A 17373-nucleotide genomic window follows, 5' to 3' on the forward strand; every position below is an offset into this window, starting at 1 on the left:
TTAAATAATTGGGACATACTGATACTAAAAAATATTTCCTATATATATATGAAATTCAAATTAAACTGAACATTCTGCATTTTACCTGACAAATTTAGCTACTGACTAAGTCTAACAGGGTCACATGAATTGTAAGTTCCAATGTTTCAAAATCTGCCTTGAAACATCTGCAATCTTTCTGGCGTCCCAAGCCATATCAGAAAACATGATAACTACTGAGCTAATGCAAAGGGGTGGATCAAATGACTTTGAGCACACAGAAAAATTAATAACATTTTCTCTTCACCTGGGTCCCTTCTGTTTGAAACAGAGCAACCAACATTGCCAAAGGATACTCTTTGGCAAGAAGTTTAAAAGTACTCAGATAATCAGCCTCTGGCAATTTCTAGCCAACTAAAATGGACAGACAAGTTACTTTTTCCTGTGCAAAGACATTTACCAAAATGCAGGACAAAGGGTTTTAGAGTAGGATGGGAGAAAATTTTTATTCCAAGACAGATGATTACTTTATTTTGAAAGCTGCTGGAATGTGATGTACCAGAAACAGAATGGTTTTGAAAAAGGGGAATTTGTTAAGTTGCAAGTTTACAGTTCTAAGGCCATGAAAATGTCCCAATTAAGGCAAGGTTATGAAAATGTCCAAATCTAAGGCATCCAGGGAAAGATACTTGTTCAAGAAAACTGATGAAATTCAGAGTTTCTCTCTCAGCTGTAAGGACACATGCTGACCTCTGTTAGCTGTCTCTCATGACTTCTGATTTCATGAAACTTCCCCAGGGGCATTTTCATTCTTCATCTCCTAAGGTCCCTGACTATGAGGGGTCACATGGCTCTTCCCAAAATGGTTCCCACTTAAAGGGCTCCAGTAATCAACCTCACTTTAAATGGTGGAGACACAACTCCATAGAAATCATCTAATAATGCACAATTGGGTTGGTCACATCTGCATGGATAATCAAAAAGATCCTACCAAACAATATTTTTAATGTATAATATAACATACATATAAATCAAAGAAAAAAAAAGGAATAGTTTTCAGAGCACTTTTCACCAAGTAGTTACAGGACAAATCCCAGAGGTTGTTATGGGTAAAGAACCATATGATCCTTTCAGATATTTCCTTCTTGCTGCTCCAGGATATAGGAGGCTAGAAGGAATAAATATTTTTTTATCATCACAATCAATTTTTTTCTTTTTTTATGAAAAATAACATATACACAAAAAAAGCAATGCATTTCAAAGCACAGCACAATTAGTTGTGGAACAGATTTCAGAGTTTTGTATGGGTCACAATTTCACAATTTTGGGTTTTTACATCTAGCTGTTCTAAGATACTGGAGACTAAAAGAAATATCAATTTAATGATTCAGCAATCATGCTTATTTGTTAAACCCTACCTTCTCTGTATAACTCCACCATCACCTTTGATCTTTCTATCTCACTCTTTAGGCATATTTGGGCTATGGCCATTCTAAGTTTTCATGTTGGAAGAAACTGACTATAATATGGGGTAGGGAGATGGAACTATCTGATGTTCTGGAGAATCTGGGCCCTCTAGATTCCAGGACTTATCTGGTCCAGAGACCCATATGGAAGTTGTAGGTTTCTGTACAGTTACCCTAGTGCATAGAACCTTTGTAGAATCTTACATATAGCCCTAAGTGTTTTTTAGGATTGGCTGGAATTGTTTTGGTTGAGGTTTGGCAAGTTATGATAGGTAGCAGTGTCTAACTGAAGTTTGCATAAGCGTGTCCTCCAGAGTACACTGTTGACTCTATTTGAACTCTTTTAGCCATTGATACCTTATTTGTTACAGTTCTTTTCCCCAATTTGGTCAGGATTGAATTGTTAATCCCATGGTGCCAGCACTAGACTCATCCCTGGGAGTCATCTCCCATGCTGCCAGTGAGCCACCCAGCAATATTGAATGAGGATTAAAGGACATGGCTTTTCTGGAGTATGCAAAAGATTCAAACCAGCACATTCCACCTTCTGGACCTCAAGAGGACATATTCTTTCTAAAAGCAAAATACATTCATTCCATCACAATATCACAAAGCCTTAAGCTATTTCAGTAACAATACAAATGCAATACAAAGTCAGAAACAGTACAAAATCTCATCACAGTCAGCTACAGGCATGGTCTGTCATAAGGCAAAATTTTTCACTGGCTCTAGACCTATAAAACTCAGAACAAATTATTTGCTGCCAGCATACAAAGGAGAGACAGTCATAAGATATATATTCTCATTTCCATAGGGAGAAATTGGAAGGAACACAGGGGTCAACAGACCCAAGAACTTTTCAAAACATACAGGGCAAATTCCATTAGATTTCAAGGTCTGATGGTTATTTACCTTTGGTACTTTAGAAAGCAGCAGTCCCACCCTGTCTAAGGGCCTATGCAATGCCCTGCCTCTCTCTGTATGCAACCTTGGGAGACATTGGGAAACCACCCTTTCCTTGGCTCCACCCTCTCCAAGAATTGGGGCTGCACTTGGGTTCTTTGCCATCTTTGGGGCACATGCTCAACCCCTCCATGTGGTGTCAGCCAGGATCTCCCCAATCCCTAAGGAATGTGCTCCACCCTCTACCTTCCAGGCAAATAACCCTCTCCAAGTCCTTAGGTGGGTCTGCTCTCCTGGCCCGTGGTTTCTTGACTTCAGATTTTACATTCCATAGTTCTGTTTCCAATGTTATTTCATCTTCACTTCATCTCTTTCCTGAGACTTTTAGTGAAAACTGGCCACAGTTTGTATTTATACAGATCCCACAGCACTCTTGTTGGCTTTCTATGCAGTAGGCTTTGATCATGCCCATCAAACAGGAGTTTCCATAAAAAAAAAAAAACTCCTTATTTCTGATGGGCACGATCCAAGGTTACTGCTGCATAGAAAGCCAACAAGAATGTATAAAGAGAACCACTCCTATTTGGGACTGAGAGGGACAGTGAAGGGACACAATGGAAGAAAAATAAAAAAACAACTTCAGAGGCAATGCCATGAAGGCTTGGGTCTGAAGTCAAGAAGCTTCTGGCCAAGAGAGTGACCACCCAAGCATATGGACAGGGTGAGTTTGCCCCAAAGGCAGAGGATGGGCTTTCCTCCTTGTTGCAGTGGAAGAGTCATGCCACCTCAGGCCTTGAAGAGTGTAGAGCACATTCCTTGGGGATTAAGTAAAGCCTGGCTGTCACCACATGGTGGGGTTGAGCGTGTGCCCCAGAGATGCAGAGAGCCCAGGTACAGCCCTAATGATTGGAGAGGGTGTAGTGGAGAAAAAGGTGGTCTCCCCCATGTCCCCCAGTGTTCCATTCAGAGAGAAGAGGGCCACTGCTTAAGCCCTTGGAAAGGGTGGGACTGCTGCTTTGTAAAACCCCAAAGATAAATGACTCTCAGACTTTGAATCTAATGGAGTTTGCTCTTTAGGTTTTCAAAACTGCTTGGATCCCATGACCCCTGTGTTCCTTCCAATTTTTCCCTATGGAAATGCATATATGTATCTAATGACTGTTTCTCCTTTGTATGTTGACAGCAAATAACTTGTTCTGAGTTGTACAGATCCAGAGCCAATGGAGAAAATTTTGCATTAGGACAGACCATGCCTATAGCTGGCTTTGATGAGACTTTGTACTGGTTTTAACCTTGTATTGCATTTGATTGTTACTGAAACGCTTTAAAGTTTTCTGATATTGTGAAGGAATGAATGCATTTTGTATATAGGGAAAACATGTCTTTTTTAGGGTCCAGATGGTGGAATGTGCTAGTTTGAAAGGATTTATGTACCCTAGAAAAGCCATGTTTTAATCCTAATCAATCTTTTGGGAGCAACTATTTCTTCTAATCCATATTCAGTACCATAGGTAGGAAACTTGTTTACTTAATCTCCATGGAGATGTGACTCAATCAATTGTGGGTATTAAACTTGATTAGATGGAGACATGTCTCCACCCATTATATCTGGGTCTTGATTAGTTTACTAGAATCCATAAAAGAAGAAGTATTTTGGAGAAAGCTTCAGAGCACTACAGAACCACAAAGCAGAGAGTCCACCAGCCAGTGACTTCTGTAGATGAAGAAGGAAAATGCCTCCCGGAAACCTTCATGAAACAAAAGGCCTGGAGAGAAAGTTAGCAGATGCTGCCATGTTCACCATGTGTCCTTCCAGCTGAGAGAGAAATGCTGACTGTCATCAGCCTTCTTGAACCAAATCATTTTTCCCTGGATGCCTTAGATTGGACATTTATATAGACTTGTTTTAATTGGAATATTTTCTTAGCCTTAGAACTGTAAACTAGCAACTTATTAAATTCCTCTTTTTAAAAGCCATTCCATTTCTGGTATATTGCATTCCAGCACTAGCAAACTAGAAATATAACCTTTACCACCACTAACTCTCTATTCCAGTACTTTCTTTCATTTTTCTCCACATCACTTACAACCTTCTGAAATTCCATACATTACTTGTATAATTGTTTATTACCCTTCTCCTCCAAATAGAATGCAAACTGTATGAAGTAGAGGCATAGTTTGTTTTGTTTTTATTTTTTACTACTGTGTCATGGACACCAAGAACAGTGCATTGCACTGCTCAATGTTTCCAGGAACTATGTATATCAGTCTGCTAATGCTGCCAGAAGGCAACATACAGAAATGGATTGGCTTTTACAAAGGGCACTTGTTAGGTTACAAATTTACAGTTCTATGACCATGAAAATGTCCAAACTTAGGCATCAAGAGTATACCTTCATTCAAGAAAGGCTGATCATGTTTGGGGTATCTCTGTCACATGGGAAGGCACATGGTAACTTCTGCTGGCCCTTTGATCCAGGGCTTTGTTGCCTTCAGCTCCTAGTTCTAGCATCTCCAAACATCTGTGTTTAGGCACCTGCTTTCTGTGTTGATTCTGAGTTTTCACTCATAAAAGTCTCCAGGAAAGGATTAAGAACCACCTTGAATGGGCAGGGTCATGCTTCCATAGAAATGACCTAATCAAAGGGTCTCATCTACAATTGGGTGGGTCACATCTTCATGGCAACAGACTAATCAAGAGGTCCCATCCAAACAATAGGTCTGGCCTCACAAGATTGGATTAAAAGAACATGGCTTTTCTGGGGCACATAACAGCTTCAAACTAGCACATTGTGCTAGGTAACTCAGATTTATTAGCTAATTTAATTTAAACCTTACTGTAATCCTATGACATAGATAATGTTCTTCCCTTTGTCTAAATGAGGAAACTGAAACACAGAGGTTAACTGAGTTTGGTAGGCAAAAATATGCCCCCACCCTGGCAAAGATATCCATATTGTAATCCCCAGAACCTGGCAAAAGGACATTAAGTGTTTAAGTGTGCTGACAGAATTAAAGTTGCTAATCAGCTGACCTTAATTTAGAGAGATTAGGCTGCAGTATCTGGATGTGACTAGTACAATCACAAGAGTCCTTAAAAGTGTAAGAGGAGGACCAAAAACAGATCAGAGTGATGTGATATGAGAATTCAACCTGTCATTGCTGGCTTTGCAGATGAAGGAAATGGGCCACAAGTCAAGGAATGCGGGTAGCCTCTAGAAGTTGGAAAAGATAAGGAAAATGATTATTTTCTAGAGCCTAAAGAAAGGAATGCAGCCCTGCCAAAATCTTGATTTTAGCCCAGTGAGATCCATGTGGTATTTCTAACCTATAGAACCACATTTAAGAAATGTGAGCTGTTTCAAGCCACTAGATTTGGGGTAATTTGTTATAGCAGCAATAGAAAATGAATACACTGAGTTACCCACAATCAGTTAGTTTGTAGAAAAGACATACTTTTAGTCTAGCTATAGCTGACTTGTATATTCTCCACTGCTTTAGACAGAGAAAAATGCTATGGAAGTTCGGCAAAAAGAGAGGTAACTTATAACTTGAGAATCAGGTAAGAGTTCATGACAAATTTAGAATTTGCAATTGACCTGGAAGGATTGGTAGAAATTCAAAAGGTGAATGTATCAAAACATTGCAATGTCCATCAATGAGGGAATGAATATGCAAATTTTGGTATATTCATGCAGTGGAATACTACAGAATAATAAAAGAAGCATGTGCTATATAGCAATTACTGCTACATGCAACAACACAAATAAATATCATACACATTTTAATGAAGAAAAATAACTGAACAAAACATAGGACATAGCATATGGTGATAATTTTATGAAGTCCAAGAATAAACAAAACTAATATATGGTGTTAAAAAAAGTCCAAAAATGGTTGCTAAGGATCAGAGAAGGAGACTAATTGGGAAGGGGCACAAAATAACTTTCTAGAGTGATGAGAACAATCTTCTTTTGTGTGGTGGTACGTAGATGTATATAATTTTCAAAATGTGTCAAACTGAACACTTAAAATTCTCTTCATTTTATTGTGTTTTAATTATGCCACAATTGTTTAAAAAGTTGAATAAGGTCATTGAGGGTATATGTTGAAGAAAAAGTATGAACAAGGACAGAGAAGCACAATTTATTGGCCAAATCTAGGAATCAAAAGATAGTCCAGTGGGTTTACAGAAGTGCTCAATCCCAGCCATACATTAAAATCATTTGGGGAGTTCAAAAAAATGATGCCAGTACCAATCCAGAGATTCTTATTTAATTGGTCTGTAATGAGCCCCAAGCATAGGTATTTTTAATATGTAAGCTTCCAGATGGTTCTTACATGAAGCAAGATTTGAAAATCACAATCTGAGAATATAGGCAATGTAAAGGTTGGTTATGCACAAATTGTGAATGGCTTGGAACATATGCTAAAGAGATTCAGTTTACTTTGTTGACAATGCAAATACTCTGAAAATCATTATATAAGAGGTTGAAAATAATCAGAGCTGTGCATTAAGAGGATTCATCTCACACCTATGTCCTCTGGAGAGTAGACCTAGATATGGAGAGGCTAATTAAGAGGCTGGCCCAATGGTCCAGGCAAGAGGCAATGTGAGCCAGAACTAATGTGGTGGCTTTGAGAAAGGAAAAGGAGTGGCATGTACATTAATACAAACATCCACCCTGCATTTCATTCCTCCATCTAAGTAGATGGATGAATAGATTCATTCATTCAGGCAATCTACCTTTATTGATTGAGTACCTAATCTGTCAGGCTCTAAGAATAAAGTGGTGAAAAATATATATCCTTGCCTTAAGACTTACATTCTAATGGAAGGCACTAACATTTTAAATAACACAGGTATTTTGGCTATATGGAGGTGGCATTGAAAGGAGAAAAAGTTAAGGATGCTTATGGGACAAAATAAGGAAATTATTAGGATAAGAGACTCCTTTCATATAAGGGATGGAAAGGAGGAGAGGTTAGTTTTATATTGTTTTGTCTTGTTTTCCTTGTTTGTGTTTGTGGTGACTGCAGCATATCTAGGTGGGAATGTTAACTAAACAATGGAGTATATGAAGCTAGAGCTCAAGAGAGAGTTCTGAGATGGAGATATAATGTTAGAATCATTTACATCAATGACAATAGTTAATAGCCATGAGAGTGTAAGGAAAGAAATAGACTAAGCCCTCCGAATTGCCTTCCTGGAAGGTTTCAATAGATAGAGTCAAATAAAGAGCAATAATTAGGAGAATATAATGATATGGAACCCAAGGTTGGGGATTAACAGTCTAAAAGGCTGCTGTGAGATAGATGACTAGATAAACCCATTGAATTTAAAATTAGAAAGCATTTCAGATTCCTAGGCTGGTCCAAGCAAATATCATAAAGTGGATTGCTTAAGCAATGTGAATTTAAATAGCTTACAGTTGTGAGGCTGGAAAAATGTACAAATCAAGACAGCATAAAGGCAATGCTTTCACCTCAAGACTGCAGCATTTTGAGACTGGCTACTGGCAACCTTGGTCCTTAGTTTATCACATGGCAAGGCACATGGTGGCATCTCTTAGTCTCTTCCTTCTCTTCTGGGTTCCATTGATTTCAACTTCTTGCTTTCAAAGCTTTCTCTTTTTTTATCTGAATTTCATTCTCTTATAAAAGCCTCCAGTAATAGGATTAAAACCCATCCTGACTGAGGTGGAAGTCACCTCATTAAAAGGTCCTACTTATAATGGGTTGACAGCACAAGAATGGATCAAGTTTTAGAATGTGTTTTTCTGGGATACATAAAGTTTCAAACCACCACAGGAAGTCATTGACAAAGCTGCTTCATTAGAATGGGTGGGGGTAGAATTAAAAACAGAATGAGCTGAAGAATGAATAAACTGTGCAGAAGTAGAAGAACCAAGGGTTACATTTAAATTTCCATTTTCTCAACTGTAAAATGGGGACAATAACACTACATATCACAAGAGGTCCCTGTGAGGCTGAAATGAAGCAATGTATGCGAAATTCTAAGCACAGTGCCCACTAGCAGTTATTATCAGGAATTATTAGTTTTGCTGTTTGGTAATTTTAAAAAGGAGATGGATGGTGTCTTTAGGGACTAGTAAATGCCAAATGAATATTTTGCTTTTCTTTATTTTGTCTGTTTGTTTTATGGTGAATAATAGCAGATTAGGACTATACATAAAGAAGAAGGCTCCAGTAGGAATGAAGAGACTGAACATGCTAGAGAGAAAGAGAGAGAGAGAGAGAGAAGAGGAAGATCTTGGAGGAAGTAACAGTGCATGAGGGTAAAGAAAGAGGAACTAGCTTTGGAAAGAAAAGGGACTGTTTTTACCTGAATTGGGTGAGGAAGAGGAGAGGAGGATGTTTAAAGATCTAAGAAACATATAAATAGAATAAATATAAAGAAACAATAAAGTTATAGAGAAAATATGCTGAAGAAGTTTACTCAGATTGCCTCAATATTTTGCATAAAATAGAAGGTATGGTCATCAACTTTGTGTAAGGATAGTGAAATTGAGGGGATTATTTCCAGAAGAAATGTTTGGAGAAGAGTGTAGGATGAGTAAAATTTTAAAACATATCCAAATGGTATTGAGGACACAGCTGAGGTTAAGAAGCATGAATTTTCATTAAAATTTATTAGCATTGGCTTTATTTCAACAGTCTTGGAATCCTAGAGTGAAAACAGAGTAAACTGATGGCTACCAGGGTTGGGGGTCAGCCAAGAAGTATGGGATAAACCCAAGAGGGTAAATAATTATAGGGAATTAGCAAAGTACTATTGAAATGTTTCCCCATGGAAACCTTCCTACCTCCTGGCTGAGGAAGGTGGTAAATGAAGCCAATCAGGATGAATAATTGGATAAATAGAGAGGGACTGTATGCCAGGATGAGATAAAAGGAAATATGCAAATTAAATGGATTCAGTAGGTGGGAAGAAGTGGATATGGAGGAAAGATGGGAAATAGTAACATCCTAAATAGAAATCCTTTCTTGCAATCGTTTCTGTGAAATCTAAATTCTAAAATTTCCCATTACTATACTTTGTCTTATGGAAAGGAATTACTACAAGCAAGGAAAAACTGAACTTGGTTCCAGCTACCTTGACTTCTTTCAGGTCCTCAAATGTGTTATGTTCTCTTCCATCACAGGACCTTTGCCTTATTTAATGCCACCCTCCTGTACATGGTTAATTCATAGCTATTCTCCAATTCTATTTTTGAGAAATGCCTTCAGAGCTTATGATGTATGCTTTTTCATTTATTCACACTTTGAAGATAGATTTGAGTTTTAGCAACAGCAAAAGTAACTGTTTACCTATTACACCTTATAGAAGGTCAAAGGTATAGAAAGGTGGATGAACAAACAGGGTAATACCATTTAGGCCCCAGACTGAGCCATGTTCTTAAACAAATGACACTGATATTATTATGTGGCCTGCAACCTGACTCTGAAGACAATTCCCAACAAAGTTATGCACAAAATTAAACATTCCCATGAGGCTGTTCAAGTTCTTGGTGCATTGTTGTAAAAAACACTTTTTCTTTAATGTTATATTAAATGTAACTGCCTGCCTCATTTGGGGACTGAGAGCTAAATGCATGGTGAATGTTAGCATGTACACCAGTTCTAAATATTTTGTTGATGTATTTGGAAAACTATAATCCCTACTATATTACCATCAGTGCTTTTATTATTCCTGAACTCTGTATTACTCTAGCCTAGGGGTGACAACAGAATCACAATAACAGTCACAAAGTATGGCTCTGTCTCTACCCACACTGTAGAAACTCCAACCTCCTTTGGACATCTTTCAGATACTTCTAGGACCCATAGGTGCATATGAAAATCCCATGTGCTCTGTAGCTACCCTATAGCATTCACCATTACTCTTCTCTACCTCATCCCCACTCTCATCTGTTCTAGCTCTCTTTGACTAGGTATTTTGTTAAAATAATGCCCAAAATTGGTGCCTATGCTGTTGATGCTGACCAAAAGGGCCACTGATGCTGATGCCTATTAGAGGCACAGTTTCCAATTCTGGTGCCCACCCATATCTGCATCAAGTCTTCCGTTGTCACTTTGGCAGTGATGATATTTGTAACAAGGGCACTCACTCCTGTTACTGCTGCTGAGACTATTGGCACAATCTTCTGTCTCTCCAGGATATGCTGGCACCACTGCTGCTGACATGGATCATTCTCATTTACTTAAGAGATTGGAATGAAAGATTTCTTTTAGCTTTTACTCAATGTCACATAGCCCCTCAGGCTAAGACTCAGGCAGGAGTCCCAGTGGGCTGGAACAGAGGACAACCTGATTGGCAACCCTGGTCCTTTATTCAGAAAACTTCCTCTTCTAAACTTGGGCCCACTGTTCTTTTAAGCATGCTAGTGTGACTCACCTCTTTTTAGTTAGAATATATTCTATCCCAAAGTTCCTTTCAAATAAGCCCTTGGTAGGCATGTTCCACCAGGCTTGCTCACCTACCCAGTTATACATGAATTCTCAGAAAAAAAAAAAAACGTAAGCCTTAGATGAAGAATCCTGCTACATATCTAGATTCACATTTTTAGTGACATCAAAAAGTCATTTGGGGGCAGGCCACGGTGGCTCAGTGGGCAGAGTTCTTGCCTGCCATGCTGGAGACCCAGGTTTGATTCCCAATACCTGCCCATGTGAAAAAAAAAACAAAGATCTGAACTGGATGATGACCAGACTTCCACTGACAGCTCTTGTGGATGGTCTTGTTGCAGATTAATGCTCTCAACTAAAAACAACTAGAAAACAGACTAAAGAAGTTATTTGTGGGTCTCAGAGAGGTGCCAAGAAAACTGGAACTTAAAAGATCAAGACCTCAGACAAGGGAAGCAGAATCAATTCCCTACAAACCACTTTTCTCTGAAAGGTAGTTGCCAATTCTAAGTGTAGGGTGATTGGCAAAGCACTGAGGGCTGGGTCTAAGAGACAGAGAAGTCAACAGAAATTTTGGCAAATGTGCAGCACTGAAAAGAAAACAAATGAGTTTGGGACTGCCAAGAGAACCAGGATTTTAAGAACCAACTCCTACAGGGAAAAGAGGCAAAGAAAAGTGAGCCTGATATACCACTCTTTTTTGCCTTGAGGATTTATTGAATTCATAAGCTGTGCAGGACAAGTGGCTAAGAAGCTAAACAGAAAGTTGCTGAAGAGGGGAACTGAGTTTTCAAGAAGATTTTCTTAGCTCTGGGTTCCAAAAAGCAGGAGAGGTCTTGGTAAACACAGTCACTCAGCTGGGATCCTAGACAGCTACAACTTAAGGCAAAATATAGATGAAGACTCAAGAAGAACACATACTGCACACATACACACAGAAAAATCTTTGAGCCCAAATTTGAATCAGTTCAGTCCCTAACTGTTCAAGATGATCTGTCCTTCAGCAGGCTATCTATCAGAGAATAGGGTGAACCCTCTCTAGTGGAAGATAACATCACCCAGTGTCTCTACATTTTTCATACATAATATCCAATGACTTTTCAAACATAATGTTGAGTAATCTCTCATACATAATGTTTAAATTTATTTAGGTAGCAGAGAAAACATCCCTTAATAAAAGGCAAATTCAGGAAAGGATGAAAATATTTATATCTGAGTAAATATAAATTAATATTGATTCTATAAAAAGTTAACATTTACATTTTGTGGTTTTAAAGATATATGTAGAATTAAAGTGCATGACAAGAACATAAAAGATTGTAAGGAATAAATGGACTTAAACAGCTCCAAGGTCATAACGTTACTCAGAATGCTGTAAAGGTATTAATTTATATTAAATTGCATGAAGTCAAGGGTACATGTAATTTCTAGAACATTCGTTTCAATTTTTTCATCACAGACCTCTTTATCCTCTTAAAATGTATTGAGGACCCCAAGGAACTTTTGTCTTCTGAGCTTTATTTGTTGATATTTACCATGTATGAAATTAAAATAGAAATTTTAGAAACATTCATTCCTTAATTCATTTAAAAATACGTATTAATACAAATAATGTGTTTATGTGAAAAAATACCTTTATTTTCCCCAACAACAACAAAAAGTGACATTATGACATTGTTTTACATTTATACAAATCTTTTTTGATATCCACTTAATAGATAGCAACTGAATCCTCATAACTGTCCCTGTAGTGTGAATATCATATGTATTGAAATCTCTGGAAAACTCCAATGTACTTTCAGGAGAAAAAGAGAATTAAAAAGCAAAAATCTTAGTGCTATTAATAAAAATAGTTTTAATTTCCCAGATTCTGGAAAAACTTTTGTTCTAGGGGTCCTTGGACCATACTTTGAGAACCACTGCTCTAGAATAAGCATGAAAAGAATATTAAAATAACTATACTTAGCAAACTAATAGATGGGGGTATTATGGAATAATTTTTTTTTTTTTATTACATGGGCAGGCACTGGGAACCGAACCCAGGTCTCCTGCATGGCAGGTGAGAACTCTGTCACTGAACCACTGTGGCCCACCCTGGAATAATTGTTTTAATCCTAATAAGTTTTTTGCATAAATAGAATCATGAATATGAACTCTTTTGTGCCCAGTTCCTTTCATTCAATATTGCACTTGTGACATTAATGTATGCTGTTTTGTGTAGAAAATTCATGCTTTTTCATTGCTGAGCAGTTTTCCATTACATAAATATACCACAAATAATCTATCCTTTCTTTTGTTGATAGATATTGGTTGTTTCCATTTCTGGCTATGTGAATAAAATAACAATGAACTTATTTCTACATGTGTTTCGTTACACACATCTATGCATTTTTATTGGGTAAATACCTAAGAGTAGAGTAGATGAATCATAAGGCATGTCTTACACTTAACTTTAGTAGAAACTACCAGTTTTCCAAAAGAGAAGTCACAATTTATACTTCCTGCTGTTCCACTTACTTGGTATAGACCTTTTCATTTATTTATTTTTTAAGTCATCTTGGTGAATATATATTGGTATTTCATGATGGTTTTAATTTAAGAAGTCTTTTTCTTATTTATTGGTTTTTTTGGATTGCCTCTTTTGTAAAATGCTTGTTTAAATCTGTTGGTTGTTTTTATTGTGTTGCTTGTGTTATTTCTTATTGATTTATAAGAGTTGCTTATATAGTCTGGATATAAGTCTTTCATCGAATATATGTATTGTGAAAATCTCACAGAAAGATCCTTGTCTTATCAGTTTCTTAGTGGTTTTTATAAACCAAAGTTCTTTAAAGTACTGAAAGCAATGTTATCAATTTTTTCTTACATGAATTGTGCCTTTCACCTTTCATATCCAGTTTAGGAAATGTTTCCTTATTCTATGGCCATGAAGATATTCACCTGTTTCCTTCTATAAGATTTATTGTTTTACGTTTCACATTTAAATCTGTAATCAAATTAATTTTTGCATTTGATGTGAGATAGGGGTCAAGATTATTCTTTTTCCAAACAAATATTCAACAGCCCTACTACCATTTATTTAAAAAATTAGAACATGTAGTTATATCCCATTTTACATTACTGATATTGTTAATTAAGGTGTTTCTCTCTCTTTATTTTTTCTTAAGCAATCTTGCCAAGGTTTTATCAATTGTATTATTCTTAACAAAAAGAGAAACTATTGGTTTTTTTGGTTCTATTTATTTGTTTTCTATTTTATTAATTTCTGCTCTCACATCTATCATTTTCTTTCTTCTACTGTCCTTGGTTTTCATTTTGGTATATTTTTAACTACTTGAGAATGATTCTTAGATCCTTGATTTTCAGGCATCCTTATTTTCTATTATGTGCATTTAGTTAAGGCTACAGAATTTACTGTAAGCACTGATTTAGTTGCCTCCATAAGTTCTTTATATAGCATTTCTGTTATAATTCACTTTAATATATTTTCTCATTTCCATCAAAATATTTTTAACCCATGGTTTATTCAGAGGCATATTGCCTAATTTGTAAATACTTGGGAGCTTTCTATTCTATTTTTTATTTATTTTGTACTTTATTCCACTTTGGCCAGAAAGTATACTCTAAATAATTTCTTAGAAAATGTGTTTAGATATACTTTGTGATCCTACTATGGTTCATTTTGGTAAATATTTCATACACTTATTTTGTCTAGGTCACATGTCAATTAGGTCAAGTTTGTTACCAATCATGCTCAGGCCTTCCATATTCTTATACTCTTTTGGTCTACTTTTTCAATCATTTATTGAGTAAAGTATATCCTACTATGAAAGTAGTTTTCTATATCTCTTTCAATTCTTCTGGTTTTCTTGTGTATATATTTTGAAGCTATCACATGGTGCTTACAAATTTAGAACTGTTTTATTTTCACAATACATTGATTCCTTTATCATTTTTTTTTTCAGTATCCTTCTCTAGCTTTAGTAAAACTTTTGGCCTTGAGGTTTATTTTGCCAGTATTAGTACAATTTTGCCAGTTTTCCTTTGGTTAGTGCTTGCATGTTATTTTATTGCATTTTTAAATTTTCAATATTTCTATAGCCTTAAATTTAAGGTGTAACTCTTGTAAGCAGCACACTTTTCTTTCTTTGTTTGTTTCTTTTAAGTCCAGATTGTCAAACTATTTTTTTTTTTTTGCATGGGGCAGGCACTGGGAATGGAACCCATGTCTCTGACATAGCAGGTGAGAACTCTCTCTGATGAGCCACCATGGCCTGCCCCCATTTTTTTTTCCAAACTGTCTTTTGGAAAAAAGAAAAAGACAGCTTTTTTCCAAAAAAACTTTGGACTTAAAAAAATCAAACAATTCCAATATATGGATCTTATTTTGGACACAATTCAAAGAATCATAAACAAGTGCAATTTTCTTGATACATTTACTGGATGTTTGATATTAAAGAATTATTATTGTTTCAGCATGTGTTAATTTTTATGTGTTGATTTTTACATGCATTAATAATGATTTCATTTCCAATAAAGTCATTATCTTTTAGAAAATCATAATAAAATATATATAGATGAAATGATATGATGTCTGTGTTTTGATTCAAAATAATAAGGGAGGGAGGAAGTAGGTGGGGTTATATAAGATTAGCCATGAGTTGATAATTGCTGAAGCTGGATGATCCTACATGGGAGATCATAAAACTATTAATCTCCACTTTTGTATCTTTTTAGACTCTTCCATAGTTAAAATTTTTTTAATAATTTAAAGTTTTTTAAATTAAAAAAAATAACAATATCTAAGTCAAATATGATAGAAAGCCTAGCTCTGCACCAAATACATTTAGTTATCTCTGTTTATAGCCACTTAATTTCTATTAAATATTTTTCTTCCATCCAGATTGAAGCTCATAGAGTTCAAATTCTAATGAGTTTGTTTCAGCTCTGCGGGTCCCAGAATTTGTTAATGAATTCAAAATTCCATTACTACTCATCTCAAGCCTCAGCTCTTTAACAAGGAGGTTTTGATCTTCCAAGTGTTTATGTTAACTGTTTTGGAGACTGAATTCTTCAGTAGAAGGTAGACAAAATGTTTATATAGGAGTGTCTACTGATATACATTTATAGAATCAATGAATAGCTAGCTTTTACTGTGGGAGAATGATAATTAAAGCATTGTCTTTGGTCTTCTGTCATCTTTCGCTATAGTAATGAAAGCAAGAAATATACACAAATCATCAGAGTACAAAACAGCCAGTGTGGCGAATGGACCATATCAGAGGAAGGAGAGACTGTTAAGTAGGGAGATCAGTTCAAAGAAGACCGCAATAGAGCAGGTATCATATAATGAGGATCTGAGCCAGGACAATGGTAAGGAGAATGGAGAAGAAGGAACAAGTTCAGGGTGGGGATATGCTTTCCCCAGACTTCACCTTCCTTGAGCCAAGGTGGTGCTGGTGGCTTTTCTGGAACACCTGACTCCAACATGCTTTAGTTTCCTTAGTTCCTGTTTCACACCAGTGTAAGTGAGTGTGGCTAACATTGCAGCAAAATCCTTAGAGTTGGCTTTGTTTGTTGAAATGTGGCAAGGTGCAGAAACACCCTAGGCCTGGTTGTGTGACACCTCTCAGGGCACACTGAAGAGAGTCTGTCCCTTTAGGGCGTAATGATCACAGGGCACAAAATGGGGTCAGGGAAGCAGGCTACTGTCATCAACATGAGCCACGGGATTCCGTGAATGGGGGAGGGTTGTAACACTCAGCCATCCTCATGGTCTCTAAGAGAATGTTAATGTGTAAAAGACCATTGAAATAGTATCTGCCACTGATTCCATCCCCCTATCCCATGTGGTTCACTAACTGCTTAAATAACTTGAGGTGATGCCAAGCAACATAATGCTACACCACTTTTTATCAGTTTCTAGAACCTGCCAAGTTCCTGATGACTTGAAGACCTTTCAAAAGAATCCCTCTGACTGGAAGGCTTTTGGACAAGTTTTTCATAGTTCTCACATTCTCATTTTCCAGACTTCATATGAGAAGTCACTACCTCAGAGAGGCCTTCTCTGATGATTCTATCTAAAATAGATGCCCTTAATCATTCTCTATGAAAACATTTTTATTTAGTTTTTAGAAGTTTTCACCTATATAATTAGCTTATTCATCTATTTTTTCTTGTTTTTGTTTGGTTTTTGTCTGTCTCTCCACTTAAATGCCAGCTCTGTGAAGGCAGAAAGACCATGCCAAACTTGTTTTCTGGTTTATCTGTATTGCACTGTAGAGCTCAGCAAATACCTGTGGAATTGTGGAATGATAGAGTCAATGTTTTGGTCTTCTGATTATCCTTTGCAACTAATGAGAAGCATCCCCAGTTTTTCTTCTTGTAACCAAAAAATAGGATTTAAGGAATGATTTGGATTACTGAATCATATTCCTTTTTGTTTTCTGGAATATTGGAGTAGACAGGGGAATACCTGAAAGCCCTAAACTATCATTAAGCTGTCCTGATATCTGAAATGATTGTAAAAGCCCTTATCTTGTGCCTTTGTGACTGTAAGAGCTGTTACTCCCTCTATCTGGTCATTTTTCTTGTA

The 17373-nt window shown here is 36.6% G+C and overlaps 1 protein-coding gene across 1 annotated transcript in view; it reads right to left on the minus strand.

The window, feature by feature from the left end:
• The window catches only part of SLC6A14 (solute carrier family 6 member 14), a 238621-nt gene that overhangs the window by 75624 nt on the left and 145624 nt on the right, over positions 1–17373 (minus strand). The window lies entirely within an intron of this gene.

Source organism: Tamandua tetradactyla, chromosome X (assembly GCF_023851605.1).
Source record: "Tamandua tetradactyla isolate mTamTet1 chromosome X, mTamTet1.pri, whole genome shotgun sequence".
NCBI lineage: Eukaryota > Metazoa > Chordata > Mammalia > Pilosa > Myrmecophagidae > Tamandua > Tamandua tetradactyla.